This window comes from Manis javanica, chromosome 11, assembly GCF_040802235.1.
Source record: "Manis javanica isolate MJ-LG chromosome 11, MJ_LKY, whole genome shotgun sequence".
Lineage (NCBI taxonomy): Eukaryota > Metazoa > Chordata > Mammalia > Pholidota > Manidae > Manis > Manis javanica.
In genome coordinates this window covers 29,846,217-29,864,085 of record NC_133166.1, presented here as the reverse complement: position 1 = coordinate 29,864,085, position 17,869 = coordinate 29,846,217, and the positions used below count along the sequence as shown (strand labels likewise).

General features: G+C 36.1%; 1 protein-coding gene across 1 annotated transcript in view; it reads left to right on the top strand.

Annotated features, from left to right (window-relative positions):
* Positions 1–105: 105 nt before the first annotated feature.
* Positions 106–17,869, top strand: part of DENND2B (DENN domain containing 2B) — a 162,749-nt gene continuing 144,985 nt past the window's right edge. Inside the window, exons 1-2 of the mRNA XM_073216147.1 lie at positions 106–714; positions 2,538–2,747. The gene's annotated coding sequence lies outside the window, so the exon portion shown is untranslated. The remainder of the gene's footprint in view (positions 715–2,537; positions 2,748–17,869) is intronic.

Here is a 17,869-nt window from a genome sequence, read left to right as displayed (position 1 = left end):
CCTGGGGGCTTGCGGAGCGCGGAGCCTCCCTCCGGGTGCCGGAAGGTCGCTGCTCCGCGCTGTCGGAGGAACCACGGGGTCTAGCCAGGCCCCTAGCGGTCATATCCGCGGCTTAACCTGATGAATCTGGTGTAAATGTAAAGTCAGGTGGTTTCCTGCTTGGCTAGGGCATTGTGGGGGGACAAAACTCATGCGTTCAGTCGCCGCTTTACGCCTGGCTTATATTTTGTATTGTTACTACTCAAACCTCTTTTGTTTGTGGAGATGATAGGCTAAACTGTGCGGCTGCTAAGGTGGTGTTTGGAGAAGGGAGTTTGGCCAGAGACTGTGGTCAGTTGGACGTGTGGCTCTCAGCCAGAAGCCACAGAGCCAGAAGAGCGCCTTAGTTAATATGTAGGGCCTCGTAATACCCTGATGGCAGCTGCTTCACGCTTCCAGTGGGTAGTAGGGATTCACACATTTTTGGAGGCTTCTTTTCTGGGAGGGTTGAACCCACCTTCCAAGAGCAGCTGGACTACGTGTAAAACAGGAATTGTGCATCATTATCTTCCACGCTACTCCACTGGCTTCTTTGACAGGAGGTATTGCCCAAGGTCGCATTGCTAGTCTTCAACTCCACTATACCACCCTGCGCGCAACAAAGCATGGATGCTCAGGTGGGACCACTTTAAGGGACATAAAGCGATGGCTTGATGAGCAGTTATGAGCTACCAGGTGTGTATTAGCATACTCCTGAAACTTCCATCTGCACCTTTGCTCATTTCCTGCGTTCCTCTCACAGACAGAAGTTAAGCGAGTCTTCATTATCCTTGGGACATTTTTCATTGTAGGAGTCTAAAACGTTTTCTTCACTAAGTGTTTTTCAGGTGCCTCTCTTGTAATATAGTGATCAGGTACACGTTCTCGAATACCCAGCTGGAGAACTGAGTTTGAATTAAGGCTGTGCCATTTTTTTGCTGTGTGATTCTGGACAAATTACTGAACTTTATTGAGCCTCACCTTCCCTCTCTTCTATACTCAAGGATACCAGTAGTACCAACCTCCCTAGACTGAACTTCTTGAGGGCAGGAACCATATGTTTTACTTATGTGTTTAAGGTGCATCTACTATTTTACCTGTCACAGAAGGGGCTAAAAATAGCCCTTGAGTGTGAACTGAGTTGCTATAAGAATTTTGTGAAAATTCCTGTAAAATGCTTAGCACAATGCCTTGCAAAGTATAAGTGCTCCATAGATTTAGCTAGCATTATGATGTGCCAGGCATGTCCTAGGAGTTGTGGAGAGTAGAAAGTGTATCAGACTAGAGGAGAATAAAATAGAGGGGATCTTTTTTTAGGTAAAGACATAAAATTTGTAATACCTTATCTAAAAAATCTGTGATGCTAGGAACAAAATATTAAATTTTCTTGATATGCTGTTTGCCATAAGATTGATACAGATAAAGTCCTTTGAAACCTAGAGGAGAGATACTGTTCAGTTGTGGGGATCAAGAAAAGCTTTGTAGAGAAGAAAGCATGTCAGCTAAACCTTGAAGGATGCTTAGGAATTAATGAGATAGGGTGGTTAAAATACCTGTTAACTGCTCTTACAATGAATGTGGTTGGGGTGAGACAGACATTGTTCTTTTATGAATTTCAAGATACTGGCTCTATAACTTTTAGTTGTGCCTGTATAACCATGAGCAGATCACTTAACCATTCTGTAACTCAGTTTTGTCATATATGAAATGGGAATATAATAGTACATTCTTCATAGGGTTTTTATGAGGGTCGTTCAAATAATATATGTAAAATGTTTTAAATAGTACTTGGCACATAATAAATGCTCAATAAACATCAGCTGGTCATTATCTTAAGCAGAATTCTCCCTTTTCCCCCAATATATCCTCACTCATCTGATACTACAGTCACACCTCATTTCACTTGGCTCTCTTCCCGAGGATTCTATTACTATTCCCCAACCCCAGTTCCATTCCACCTGAAGCCATTACTTTCTTTTCATTAAGTCAACTCCTTGAAATTGTCCACTATTCTCAGGTGTGACCTGTTCCCATGGATTTTATTTATTTTTTTAATACTGTGATAGACATCCCAATCTGTTTTAAAGTATGTGTAGTTATGGTTCATTCTCTCCCAACAGCTTATGAATTCCTTAAAGATGGAAAATATTCCTTATTTGCCTTAAATATCCAGGGTTGTTAAATGAGATACTCAATAGACATTTACTGAATTTACTGATTTAACTTTTAAATAGATCTCTATTAGGCCAGATAAGAATTGGCTTCTTAAAAAAAATCTTCCTATATACATTTTAATGAACATATGAATATTCAGTTGTAACTAATTTTCCCAGAATTTAACATTTAGAAATACAAGGGGAAGATGCTTGGAATGAAACTGAGGCCTAATGACTGACATGAAGTTAAATCTTTGCATTTATTTTTATTCTTATAAATATATATACATATATATTTTTTAATAATTTAAAGGTTTGTGCTGTAAACCAAAGATTGAGAGAATCATGTTTCTCTTTTTAAAGATTGAATGGGAATTATGATGAAACACGACGTACCATCAGGGCCCTCATGGATCAAACACAGCCCGTGCCAGGTCTTTCCGAAAGCCGCCGGTGAAACTTGGAAATGAAACAACAAAAGGGAGGGAAGCCATATAATCAGGAATGTACCTGGTCATCAATGGAGAAAGAAGCTGTTGGTCTAATTCTTCCATGATTTCTGTCTTCACGAGGGTAAATTCATTACAGAGAATGCAAAAAGTTATTTGTTTATGTTTTGAGGAGTAGATAAGTTGGAGGAATTCCTTATTTCTGAGATCCAAGTAAAGAGATTGGTGCTGCATTTGGGACTTTTTGAAGAGAAAAAAACAAGTCTAGTGAGGAGCAATGTAAATTCGTTTTCTCTTTGGGAAGGGGACAAAAAAAGGGTTAAAAACTGAGGATGCAGAAGTGGGTATGATGCCAGAGACAATGATTTATACTGTACATACCAGAGAATGTATAAATCATTTTATTTAACAGGTGGTATTTTTATTTCTTTGGCAGACTTAGGGAGCTTTACAATCATTACAGCTTTGTAAAGCAGTATTACGGTCTGAGTCATTAGATCATTCATTTTGCCTGATTACATCAACTCATTACAAAACTCATGCGTTTTTGGGGAATGAAAGAAACTCATCAAAATTGTCATCTTGATCATGTAGATTAAAGAAAATGAATCAAACCTCTGAGAATTAGTTTTCACACCTGTTAAAAATTGACTGCAAGTTAAAAAATTGGTTGCAGAACAGAAATGATTAAGAAAAAGTTTTGTCATTTTAAAAAGTATTAGAGACTAAAAGAATAGTAATCTTGGAAGATAGTAGTTGGAATCCATGTAGAGTTTTTTTAAAAACTACTTTTTTGATATATAATTTACGTATCATAAAGTTCACCCATTTTAAGTGTACAATTCCATAGTTTTTGTAAATTTATGGAATTATACAAACATCATCACGATCCAGTTTGGTGAAATTTTCATTACTTGGAAAAGACCTCTAGTGCCCACCATATGCAGTCAGTCTCAGCTCCCACCCCTAGACCGAGCAACCACTATTCTGCTTGCAGTTTCTATAAATTTGCCTTTTATAGACACTGCATATAGGTGAATCATACAATATGTGATATTTTTGTCTGGTTTCTTTCACTTAGCATAGTGTTTTTGAGGCTCATTTGTGTTGTAGCATGTATCAGTACTTCATTCTTTTTTAATATGCTATTATATGGATATGCTACATTTTGTTTATCCATTCACCAGTTGATGGCTATTTTAATTGTTTCCATTTTGAGGCTATTATGAATACTGCCACTGTGAAAGATTGGATACAAGACTGTACGGTTACAGGTATCCATTTCTCTTGGGGAGATACTTGGGAGCAGAATTGCTGGGTGACATGGTAAATTTATGTTTAACATTTTAAACTGCCAAACTGTTCTCCAAAGTGGCTGTGCCATTTTGCATTTCCACAAGCAGTGAATGAAGGTTCTAGTTTTTTCCACATCCTTCCAATGCTTGTTACTGTCTTTTTGATTACAGTCATTCTATGGGGTGTAAAGTAGTATTTCACTGTGATTTTAATTTGCATTTCCTTAATGACTAATTATGTTGAGCATGTTTTCTTGTAGTTATTAGCCATTCCTTTTTTTTTTTATTTCAAGAAATGTCTATTCAAATCTTTTGCTGATTTTTAAGTTGGTTTGTTGGGTTTTTTATTACTGAGTTATGAGAGTTCTTATTCTGAACAAGAATTCTTTATCAGATATATGATCTGTAAGTATGTTCTCTCAGTCTGTGTCATGTCTTTCATTTTCTTAATGGTGTCTTTTGTAGCATAAACAGCTTATATTTTGATAGACATTTATTAATTTTTTTTAATGGATGGTGCTTTTGGTGTCATATCTAGGGAATCTGCCTAACCCAAGGTCATGAAGATTTTTTCCTGTGCTTGCTTCTAAAAATTTTATGTATTAGGTTATACATTTAGGTTTATGCCATTTTGCATTCATTTGTGTGTGTGTTATGAGTTAAGGGTCTTAATTAATCTCTTTACATGCAGATGTCCAATTATCTCAGTACCATTTGTCAAAAAGACCATCTTTTCCTATTAAATGACCTTGACACTTTTGCTAAAAATCAATTGACTATAAATATAAGGGCAAATTTTTGAACTTCTAATTCTGTTCTTTGACCTATGTATTCATCCTATGCTTATACTACATTATGATTATTACATCTGCCCAATAAGTTTGGAAATTGGGAAGTTTAAGTCCACCAACTATGTTTTTAATTCTCAAAAGTGTTTTTGTATTCTAGGTCATCTATATTTACATAAATTTAAATTCAGCTTGTCAACTTATATATAATGACTATTAGGATTTTTTATAAAGATTGCACTGAATGTACAGATCAGTTTGGAGAGAATTGTAATCTAATGTTGGGTTTTTAAATTCATGGACATACAATATCTATATCAGTTTAGTTTCTCTCAGCAGTGTTGTATAGTTGTTGTACCTCTTGCTCTTCTTTTAACACACATATTAAGTACTTAGTTTTCTTATGCTATTGTGAGTGGGACTGTTTTATCAATTTCATTATGTACTAGTATATGGAAATATAGTTGATTTTTGTATATTGACATTATGTCCTGTGACCTTGCGAACTCATTTATGTGTGCTAATAGGCTTTTTGTGTATTCTTGTGTTTATTGTACTTCATTCATTGTACTTCTTGGATGTGTAAGATTGTTTTTCCTCAAATGTGGAAAACTTTTGGCCATTTTTTCTTTAAATATTTCTTTCTGCCCATTTCTCTCCTCCCCTTCTGGAACTCCCCTTACACATACACTAGTTTGCTTGGTGGTGTCCCAAGGTCTCTGAGGCATGTTCATTTTTCTCCATTCTTGTTCCTTACTTTAAATTGAATAATCTCTATTGATCTGTCTTTAAGATCACTGCTGCTTTTTTTCTGTAATTTCAAATTTGCTGTCAAGCCCCTCTAGTGAATTTTCATTTCAGTTATTGTACTTTTCAACTCTGGCATTTCTGTTTTGTTTTATAATCTTTTTATTGATATTCTCTATTGAGTTGTTATTGTCATAGTTTTAAAAACTTGTTTGTTTCTTTGGACATATTTATAACAGCTGCCTTGAAGTCTTTGTTTGCTAAATCTAACATTTGGGTCCCCTCAGACCTAGTTTCTATTAACTGCACCTTTTTCTGTGTATAGCTCCCACCTCCCTATTTATTTGTCCATCTCATAATTCTCTGTTGAAAGCTGAACATTGTAGATCAGGTGCCAAAAAACTTTCTATACAGGACCAGATAGTAAACATTTTAAACTTTGCTGTGCAGTTTCTGTTGTAACTGCTTAACTCTGCTGTTATGGTGTGAAAGCCAGCATCGATAACATGTAAATTAATGAGTATAGATTCTACCAGTAAAACTTTATGAAAAAAAAAAAAAGGCAGGCAATGGGCCCTAATTGGGCCATTGGATGTAGTTTGCAGCCTCTGTTTTAGATAATATTTATAGCAACTCCAGATTCTGATCTGCTCCCCCTCCCAACTATTGGTTGTAGGCTGGGGGGATAGCAGGTAGGGAATGGAAACAGACACAGGGGCCCCAGATTCCCACTTTTCTTACAGAGGTTCAGTTCTTTTTAGTTTGTTTGTTTGTTTTAATAAATGCTTTTCAATTGTGTACCTCTGGTCAATTCCCCCCTGCCCCCAAAATAATCTGAAATGATTGTTTTGACAATTTTGAATAGTTTTGTGGCTTTTTAGGATAAGTGATTTGTCAACCGTATCACTCTGAAAGTGTCCCCTATGTAGAGTTTTACTATCCTAAAATACTGGCACAAATATATTCTGGCAGATAGAGCAGATTTAAAAAAATTAATATATTGAACTTCCTATTCCTTCCAATTTTATATCCCTCCTAACCTTTTAAAACACAACTCTTGACTCTCTTAGGGTTTACTTTTATATATTATGTTAGGATGAAATTTATATTTGTTCTTTCCGTCAATATTTCTTTATTTGTTCAGTGGCCATTCATTAAGTCCCTGTGTACTGATGTTGGAATATATTTCCATTCCAAGAAGCTCTGCAAGTAGAATAGGAAGCCAAATTTCCAGGGTTAGAATTATACCCTTTTAGAGCAAACTTCTGGTCTGTACTGAGTTCAACTAATTATAATTATGGGTGTACCCCATTTCAAGAAATAATAGAAAAAATTTAAATTTAAGAAATAATATGGTGATTATATTATTTAAAATATACTGTTTACACTCAAATATTTGTAGCCTTTAGTTTGCAGTTCTTTCTTCTAGTCTCACACCATCCCCTTCCCATTTTGTGGAAAGAACATAAAATTATCTACACACAAAGTTTCTTTTTTTTCCTCCTGTGAGGTCCAGTAGTAACTAAGGCAAAGCTGTGCTGTTTGGGATGCAGGGAGCTTATGGGTACACATTGAAAGTAATGACTGGTGGCTTAAATTGTTATCTGAGTTGCCTTAACTATTGGATGAAGCATGCAGGTAGAGAGGCATGTTTTTTCTGTGTTACTTTTTTCCTTGGGCCTGGAAATTTTGCTCCCCATGTGGACTGGGCAGGACTGGGCAGAAGGTGAGTGGGCAGAGGATGCTTTTAGAGTGGGAAAAGAGGAAGAGAAGATGGGTGATTGGGATGGTAGCCAAAAAGAGCAGGTAGGCTGGTGGAGAGAGGAGCTGTAGAAAGACTGACTAGATTTTATGTAAGGCAGATTTCTCTGGCTGATAGTAAGTATTTGTCAGTGATCTAGGTCCTCATCATCCTTTTTGCAGTTAAGAAGGTAAAACTGAGGTGAGGTTGAAGGATTATTTTAGTAAATATGGTAGTAGGATTTTGGGATCCATTACCTGACACATAGTGGGGACAGACGGAAATGTACCAAAAATGTTTCAGACTAAGTGGTTTTAGGTCTGGTCCCTTGACTAACTTAATCTTTGACTTAATTTTGCACTGTCATCTCATTTCATAAGTGCTAGCTGAGCATGAATAGTAGGTAGCACTTACATAATGAGAAATTAGAACAAAAATTAAGATAATGGGTATAAAATATTTTGAAAAATTCATTGCTATACAGATGTAAGAAAATATTATGCTGAAATATTAAAAGCTGGTGCTAAATGAAAAATTTCTCATAAAATGCTTCATCAAAATCATGATGAAAATTAATGGAAAGATATGGTTTAATTTACCACAAAATCTCAACAATATGTATTAAGTGTATATGATTATTGAGCAGTGAGGTTCATGTGTGAAAAGTGAAGGGCAGATCACTTAATTGTCATAGATCCTAGAGGTACCATCATGTAAAAATCCTCTGTGCCCTTTTCTGCCTATTGTGTTTATGATGCTAGTTAAACTCAGTACATTTGCTTTGAAAGGAACCAAAGGAGAAGATTTTTCTGAAAAAAGATGCTCTTCTGTTTATCTAGGCCCTCTAAAAGCATTTCCTGCCAGGCAGTTGACATGTAGCCTTGGATAAATTTCAGGAAACTATTTGCTTCTGTTTACCCATTCCAGATACAGCATCTCCTAGGAATTGAGTTGAGGAATCCTTAACTCTTTTAAATTTTAGAACCATACTTTATGTAACACTTTAGAGTTTACTCTTTATACTAGTACAATGAAAAATTTTATGTCTTTAAATTAAAAGAAAAATGTATCTGTTTAGTAATTTGCTAGTAGAAAAGTCAAAGCCCTAAAGTGAGTTAACCCAATAAAGTATACTTAGAATATTCCTTTCCTACAAGATTGATAAGGTGCATCTCTTTTTCAGAAAGAGTATGGGAGATTGGCATACAAACACCAACAGGATGGTTAGATAGGGAATGATGAGCACATGTCTAGATTTGCATTCTCAAATTTAAGGTCTCCTATTAGAATCTGGCCCCTTAATACTTCTGGACATAGGTCTCTCACTTCCCACCCTCCCTTCCTCTCTGTAATTTACAACGTTTCAGAATTAGTTGTAAGATGTGACCCTGCTTTCACACACTGATACTAAAGACATGTGCTGAAATGATTGACTCCCTCCCTAAAGGGAACCAGAAATCAGGAGACCTTGCTGAGGCCGAGAGAGTTCTGCCTTAGAGGCTGGAGTTGTAAAGGGAAAAAGATTCAGCAAACCAGGGTCATCACTGGTACCATGAGCCAAGAGTTGCCTTGGTCTTGTGAATTGGTGACTTTGGTCTCTTTCAAGACTTCTTATCTCTGTCTTAAAATCATGTTGACTCTCAATTGCCTGGCCCTGTAACCGTAAGAGCACCATGTGGCAGCCTTCACCCAGTCCTGTGAATCTATACCACCTTAATTTTTAGGACTTCTGCTTTATATCCAGGGGGAGTAAAGAATGGGAGATCCAGAGTCAGGGTGAAAGAAGCAGAATGATTGAGACAGTCCTTTCTGTTATTCAGGAAACTACTATTACTGTTCTCATAAGGACTGAGCTCATCTCTACCCTCACTGCGTTGCCTGTCATGTAGGCCCTTAACAAATACTGTTTGACCATTGAATTATGGGGTCTGCAAGTGATGGAAATAACTTAATAAGAGGAGTGAGGGAGTAACTCCTGACACAGGCACAGAGCCTGAATGCAGCTTTCAGATATGAGAAAGATCTGTATCGCTATACAGGAATGTCCTAGAAATAGACTAGGCCACAAAGAAACTATTGACCTGTCCAAAGCTATAGAACCATTCAAGACAGCACTGGAATTAACTGAGTATCTTCATTCCTAGATTTATTCTGTGCTCACTAAACAAATGGTTTGTAAAAATTCAAAACACTGCTTAGGCCAGCAAAAAAAAAAAAAAAAAGTATTAATATAAAGTTTGAGTAAGTGAAATGTTAAAGATGATGGAATCTAATTGATGACATCCTTTTCTTTAACCTGTAGATAAACGCCCTTTTAAAAGCACTCATTAGAGTGCCGATTATGCAGAGAAAAAGCCTGTGATGCAAATGTGGTATAAAACTGTGTTCTTTGTTCAGCAAGTTAAAGCAAGCTGGTCTGTAAGCAATTATTATCTTCATCAAAATTCCTAGCTCTAATGTTTTGGCTTCATTGGCCTAGCACATATGCCTTCTCAAACAATTGGATCGATTTAAAACACTTATGAGATGTTTGTGCTTAAATCTTAATATAACATCAGTTCAACAGGAAAAAGAAAAAAAATCCCAAAAGATTTGGCATGAGGGCACAGTTTTAAAAAGAAAATCAAACCAAAAACTAAAGTAAACAAAAATGTCCATTATAACTCTTAAGTCCCTGCATACAAATGAACATTCTCCAGTGCCCTTAGTAGCAGGGCTCTCGTTAGGGTTCAGGAGCATCTTTCTTTTCATTACTCTTTAATCACTTAACATTTCTGGAAAATATTATCAGGGGGTTGGCTACCCATTGCTAACGTTTTTATATGGGTGATACAGTCTAAAGAAATCTCTTTTTGCCTTTTTGGTCTTGTTTTTGGTTATTTCAAACAACAACAAAAATGTGTTATTTATGCTAAGGCAAACTGTTCAGGTGCCTGCTTGGGTGAGCAGGTAATTTAAAAGTGAATTACCTCTTAAAATTCTGAATCTGCACACATGTGACTATGAAGAATGTGCCTTTGGATAAGACTGAATGTTTGGATAAAAAATAACAATCTTTTAAGATTAAAACTATCTACAGATGCATTTTTAAACTTATATAGTTTTTTTCTAGTGGGTTAGGTTTCTGATCACATTCTTTGCTTAATTAATGGTTACACAAATAGCTGTACTATATATTCATTTGAAATTGCTGTAATTCAACAGCTGTTTATTGAATAACTGCTGTTTAGTAGATGTTGAAAATGGGTACACCTTTAAGAGGTACACATTCTAGCAGAGTCCATGCCTGAGTCATGGTGAACAATACTTGTGAATAGGTATAGTGGGCTGTGAACTGTGCCTTGGGTGCTAAGTGGGGGAATAATTCATTCTGACTAGGGGTAGGAAGAAGTCAGAGAAGACTTTACTGAAGAGGTGACATTTAAGCTGGGCTTATCAAAAGTGTTAACTTCTTTAATATTTTCTCAGAATGACAAGTTATTCATGAGACTGGAGCATAGAATACCTGAAGCCAGCAGCGCAGTATAAAGTTTGGGGTGTCTTTGGTATATCCAAGTGCAAATGTCACCAGGTAGTTGGAAATTCAGGTCTAGAACTCAAGAAAAAGAGGTTGGAGCTGGAGATAACTGTTTGGAAATACCAGCATATTTCATTGAAACCATGCGGGCAGATAAGATGCATAGGAAGAGGTTGTATGTAGAAAAGAACCAAGAAGAAAATCTTTTGGTTAAAGGGTATGCAGGAGAGCAGTAGTGAAAGATACTGGAAAAGAGTGATCATAGCAATAGGAGGAGGAGTTGATGATAATGCCTGGGCAGTAGAGAATGTCAAGAAGGAAACTCAAGATGTAGGAAAAAGGAACCACCAGAACAAGAGAGCATTTGGAAAATAAAAATATCACTGAAATAAAAAAAAATTGATAGAAGAGTTAGAAGGAAAACCTTACAAATTTCCTATGAAGTAAACAAAAAAACATTAAGATGGACAATTAGGAGATCAGTATAGCAGGTTCAACATATAAATTCAGGAATTATAGGAGGAATTAGAGAAAGTGCAGGGGAGGAAATTTATCAAGAACTAATATTTTTTGAAATGTCTATTGGAACTAAAGGACATGATATTAAAAGGGCTCACCATGTACCTTCAAACAGTGTTTGAGAAAGTTTCCATACCAGGGCACATCATCATAAAATTTCAGGTAGAAAAATCCTACAAGCTTCCAGAGACAAAAAAAAATGCATTATATTCCTCAGCTGCTGTATTATAAAGTATATGAGAGCAGAGTAATGCCTTCTAAAATCTGAATCAAAGATACTTGATAAAATGCAAAGATCTTTTTTTACCCAGAATTCTTTACCTAGCCAAACTGTCAATCCAGTGGGAGAATAGTCTGAAATAATTTTCAGCCTTGCAATGTATCCAAAAAAAATTCACCTCCTATGCATGCTTTCACAGAGAACTACTGAAGGAGGTACTCATAAAAATGAGGGGGTAGAAAAAGAAAGGAAGACATGAACTGCAGGAGGTTATTAGCTGTTACTCTAATACAGTAGAGGTTATTCTTCAAAAGGAATAGGCATGCTCCTGGGGCAGGAGATAGGGAGAAAAGAAGATGCATTTTTTTTTTGAGAGGACATCTCTCATATTTATTGATCAAATGGTCGTTAACAGCAATAAAATTCTGTATAGGGGACTCAATGCACAATCATTAATCAACCCCAAGCCATTATAATTCTCAACAGTCTCCAATCTTCTGAAGCATAACGAACAAGAAAAGAAGATGCATTTTGACATAGTAGAGTAGGTGCACCTGTCTTTTCTCAGTGGTGGAGATAAGCTTACCTGCTGACAGTCAGTAGTTAGAAGTTTTGCAAATAGGCATACAACAGTTATGGAATAGGGGGAGGAAGAAAAGGATCTCAATCACTGAGAATAAGTAAAACAACTGTTGAGCAGTATTCAGCATTAGGAGGAGGTTTGTGGAGAAGCTGTCAGTTTTGTACCTTGCAGCAGGGCTTCAGAAATGGTAAAGGTACCTTTTCTGTCAGTCACCATCACTACTGTTTATTAGAGATCACTTTTTCTTGAAATGCTCTGAAGATTTGTTTTTGCAACACAAACTGAATTCTGGTCAGCAAAGAATATTTCTTCACAGTGTTATAGTCACTATTTTGGAAAGCTGAGGCTCTTAGCATTTATAAACAGTAAATCACATTTGGTAAAAAAACCACACACACACACACACACACACCCCAAATTTAGAGTGGCAGCTTCCTATGCTTCTGCAATTCAGACTTTTGAGCCCTTAATTTTTGACTCTTTAAGTCTTGAATTGAAAGTTGGTGATGAGTTAGGTACTCAGGAGGAAGGAGCTAAGGACAGAATGGAATGCTAGTTACCCTAAAAAAGAAAGAACAGGGAAAGAAAGGAGGAAATGAGATAGATGTAAATGCTAGGTTGACCTTGGCCTTCCAGGAGACTGAGGATGGCTCTGTCCTCTGACTCTGGGGTGCCTGCCATGTTTCCTGGCATAACAGAAATGTTGGGTGGGCTACCACTTAGCAATAGAGTAGGTGCCTGCAACTGCCATCCCCATCTAATTGATGTTTAAATTAGTCATAACTATGACTCTATGAATGTTAATGTGAGTAACCTTTTCATAACTTACTGTTTTAAAGGAAACTCCCTAACCATTTATCATTTCACTTGTCAAGAAAATAGTTATTTTATTATACTGTTTATTTGAATCCACTAAGCATGTAAATTTGGTCATCTCTGAATTAGACATCTCCTTGACTCCAACCCGTCATCTAGAATTTTCCATAGAGATTTTTTTCAGTGACAGGTCCCCAGACCCTATCTCTAGAGATAGCCTGGACCAGAGCATTGCATTTTGAAAAGCAGCTCAAGTGACTTTTTTCCCCCAGAGGATAAATATTTATTTTTTTACAGAAATATAAAGGAATTGGAAGATGACTACAGTTCTTCTCAGGTGATTTCTGATATATACCAAAGATTGAAAACTACCTTTGTAATTTACTCTGGACATTGCATTGGAATTATTTTCCTCAAATGCACATCATGTCACTCTTCTCAAAAATATTGTCTTTCCACACTTTGTAGAATAAAATTCAAATTTCCTAATATTATTTTAGTGGCCTTGTTAGCTCTGACTGTGTATCAGAGTAGGTGTGGCCTGTGCTATAATAACAAGCAAGCCCTACAATGTCAGTGGCTTAAGACAACAAAAGTATATTTCTTACTCCTGTGACATGTTCAGCATGGGTCAATAGGGAGGCGCTAATTTATTCAGGGACCCAGTCTGTTCCATAATCTCATGTGGCTTCATGTGGCTTTGGGTTCACGTGGGAGAGAAGAGAGGATGGACATCTCTCACCCTTTCTTCAATATATAGGCCAGGCAGTGACAGATGTCACTGCTGTTCACAACCTGTAGGCTCGAACAGGTACAGGGCCCTGTGTAACTACAGGGTGACTGGAACATACAAACTTCTGAGGAGTGGGGAGGATATTAATAAACATTAGTAGTGTCTATCACAGACTCTTTCTCTTAAAAAATTGAGGTGGAATTCACACAACATAAAAACTAAGCCATTTTAAAGTATATAATTCAGTGGCATTAATGACATTCACAATGTTGTGCAGCCATCAGTTCTGTTTAGCTCCAGAACATTTTCGTCATCTCCAAAGGAGACCCCATTTCCATTTCTCCCTCCCCTGGCAAACACTAATCCTCTTTCTGTAGGTTTACCTGTTTTGGATAGTTCATATAAATGGTATCGTACACTATGTGACCCTTTGCGTCTGGATTCTTTCGCTTACATAATGTCTTCAGTGTTCATCCACACTGTAGTATGTATTGGCACTTCATTCCTTTTTTGTGGAGAATAATATTCCATTATGTGAATGTACTACATTTTGTTTTATCATCAATCTATCAATGACACTTGGGTTTTTTCCAGCGTCTGGTTATTGTGAATAGTGCTGCTGTGAATATTCGTGCACTAGTGTTATGTGAACACCTGTTCTCGATCTTTAGGGTAATATACCCAGGAGTGGAGTTGCTGGGTCATATGGAGATCCCATCTTTAACTTTTTGAAGACCCATAGAAAGATAGATCGACCTTACCTACTTTTTTAGCCCCTGTTACTCTAGTCAAATGAGCACTAGTCATTGTTCTCAAAGTTGGTATTTCACTTTCACAGTTCAGGTAATTCCATTGGTTTTGAATTATCTCCCTTTCTTTTCTATTTGTTGAAGTAGAAATTCTAACAGTGATTTAAGGTTCAGTTCTAACCCTCTTTCCTTCATTTCTCAGCAAGAGTCTCTACGACTTCTGCAGACTCCTCTATTTCCTCCTCTTTATCGCTTTTATGCCACTTCTTTTATTCTGACTAGTTGTTTATATATACCTTCCTCACCAGATTCTAAATTTGCTTATATGGCTTACTTCTTTTTTATGCCCATGATGTCAAAAACAGGTTTTTGCATATGTTTGATAAGTGCTTTTGAGTGAATAGAGAAATGAATAAAGAGCTGTAAGTATATCATCATTTTTTTCTTTTTTGCTCTAAGGTCTTTTTTTTGCAAGTAATATGGAACATGACTAGAAGATGTTGCATTTTCACAATTCTTTTTTCATGGTTGCTTCTTGGGCAAAATTCAGATAACTTAGTGACAAGGGTAAATCATTCTTTAATCTAGAAATATTTGATTAGATCTAAGATGGATACCAAGGTGATAACAAGTGTTTCAAAGCAGTAAATTTTTAGACCTTAATTTCTCCCAATCAAAAAGTACCTTCAAGCCCATGAGAGAAGGATCATTTATCTAGACAGGAGACCTTCCAGGCTTAGTGAGCCTTTCTGAGTCTGTTCTTATCTCCTATCCATCTAAGGAGCACCTGCTATCTCATCTTATTCTCTTCCAGAATCATCACTCAGGTTATCCTAATACTTCCCTTTTCCCCCCACTAATACTCTCTTTACATAAGTAATAAGTAGCCTGGTATTTGGAATAAGACCTCAGACAACATTACAGAGCAAAAAATAAATGGACCTATGTCAGAGTGAACCTTTTTGTAAGCTGGTTATAGAAAAAGAAACTTGATTTTATTTATTATCTTTCATGCACTTTGGAAGGGGAGAGTGGAAAAGCACTACATGGTATTCAGGCAAAGAAATAGATCCTATGATGAAAAAAGAAGTAAGTGAAGCAGTGCAGTTCAATCCTTTAATACTTTAATAACTTCCTTGTAAATAATTTTATGTTAAAATCCAAATTATAGCACACAAGAAAATAATAGTCATTGAAGTCCAAATGAAATTTCTCCTCTTGGCAAATTAATATATATCTAAAAGGATATAATTCTTAAGATCTTATTAATAACCCTGTAACTTATATTAGTTATATCTACCAGGAGTACTAGATTAATTTCCCCCCTTAAATTATGCATATATATATAAATAAAATCTTTCTCTTATTCCAATAGAAAGTTTTTAGGTTGTGAAAGAAGAAATGTCTACTGTCTTTGTGTATGTATATACTACAAATTTCCTACAGATTTTCATAGTAAACACAGTAACAGAGGAACTATTCATTCATTGGAGGGATTGTTTGAGAAAAATCAGGAAGTTATTTACAAACAGATGTGATATTTTATATCTACATCTGCATGTTAACCAACATTGCTTGCTGAAGCTGTTTTGTAGCCTGGAATCATGTATCGTAAAATCCTCATGAGCAAACTGAAGGTCGCAGTTCTGCTAATCCTACCAATGGACTTGGGTAGAGCAGACCCCTTAGTTTTATTCTAGAATGGTGATTCTTACCCTTTTTGAGATCATGAATCCCTTTGAAAATCTGTTATAGGCTATGGACCTCTCCTCCCCAAAATGCATTATGTACATACATAGTCTTGCATTCTCTTTGTACACCTCTGGAAGAATATACAAGAAACTACAGCAATTGTCTGAAGAGAGGGGAATTAGAGGAAGGAAGACTTCTCTTTTTCTATGTATTATTTTACACTGTTTTTGAAGTTCTTAACCAGGTAAATATATATATATATATATATATATATATATATATATATATATATATATTTTTTATGTGTTTTTTTAAAGTCACAGTGTCAAAAACTTGTGCACACAGTTTTGGGTTCTGTGCTTTTTTACCCCCTAGAATTTAAAAAATTAACTGGCTTTTAATAGAATATACATTTAGTCAGTTGTTATTGTGGATTATTTTATTTGATTAGAAAGGATAGACATGTAATCAGTATTTTCTGTGGTCTGTTCGTGCTATTTTGTCTGTATAACAGAACATTGCTGATTCTTGAATGATTTATTTAAAAATCTTGTTAAACTCTGTTTAAACTTTAGTAGGATTTTTTTTTAACATTTAGCTTAAGGATTTTTTTTTTCTTTCAGAGATATACTGTAAAGGGTAGTGCTCAAGTAAGCTGCTTATGATGAAAGAAAGAACTATATTTCAGTTCATATGGTATCTTGCTTGGTTCATTTGGGAAGCCTATGTAGAGAGGGGTTTTCCTCTAAGGAAAAATTGCCATATGTATAACTGATGAAGTAAAGAACCAACAAAGATCTTAGAATTAATTTACTGTTTCTTAACCTTGGAGATTCTAATTCAGTAGGTCTGGGACTGGGGCCAGAATCTGTTATTTCTGACAAGCTTCTTAGATGATTCTGAAGGGCCAGGAGATTTAGGAATTAGTGGTCTAGTGCATACTCTTACGCTTTACTGATTGCAAAAACTAGTCACAAGAATTCATACTACTGACTTAGGTGCATCTGCGTAAACGTAAGCCTTACTCACCTTTTGAAGGGCTTGGAAATGAGGAAAGTAAAAGCCAAGGGAGTGACAAGGCCATCCCTTTGCACTCCTGCTAGCTATTTCTGAGGCATACTGGGCTCCTGGAGGTTACAGATAGAAACTGGTATTTTATGTCAAAACTGGCCCAAAGTCTTAGGGCTTATGAAAAAAAAAAACTTCAAGGGTGAATATGGGGTGCTTTAGAAATGAGGTTCTACTCATATCTAGAGAGAGTGGGAAGCCTGATTGGATTATATAATAGTTGTTGAGGTTATAGATTAGTGATTAATAATTATTTTCTTTAAAAAATGTTTTAGGATTTCAATCTTTAGCATTTAAGTTTAGCTGTTTAAACAAAGCATACTATTTTTATTAGAAATAAAAAATAAAAAAGGGAAATGGTAATAGGGAAAAGCATGCCCTAGGAAACTTAAAGGTTATCTGGCCAACCATCTTTCCCAGTTGCCTGCCTTAAAGAAATCTGGTTATTTGGATCATGAGGCATAAATAAGCCCCATTGCTTCTTTAATGACCACACAGAATATTACAGCAGAGTACCTAAGAGGAAATAACTGCTTCTAAGACATGCAAACCTGAAAGACCTCCTTTAAAATCCTGACCCCTTTGTCTTGCAAAGAAAAACAAAACAAACAAACAAAAAACAAACGCCAAAGCAAAATCCATGAACTAGAAAACCCAAAATATTCACCGTATTTAATGCAGGATTTAAAATAGCAAAAGGAAGTAAAGCCCATCTTTGTGATGTCAAGTGCTATTTTGGTACATAACAAAATAGCTGAATTGTAAGTCCCTCAAAGTT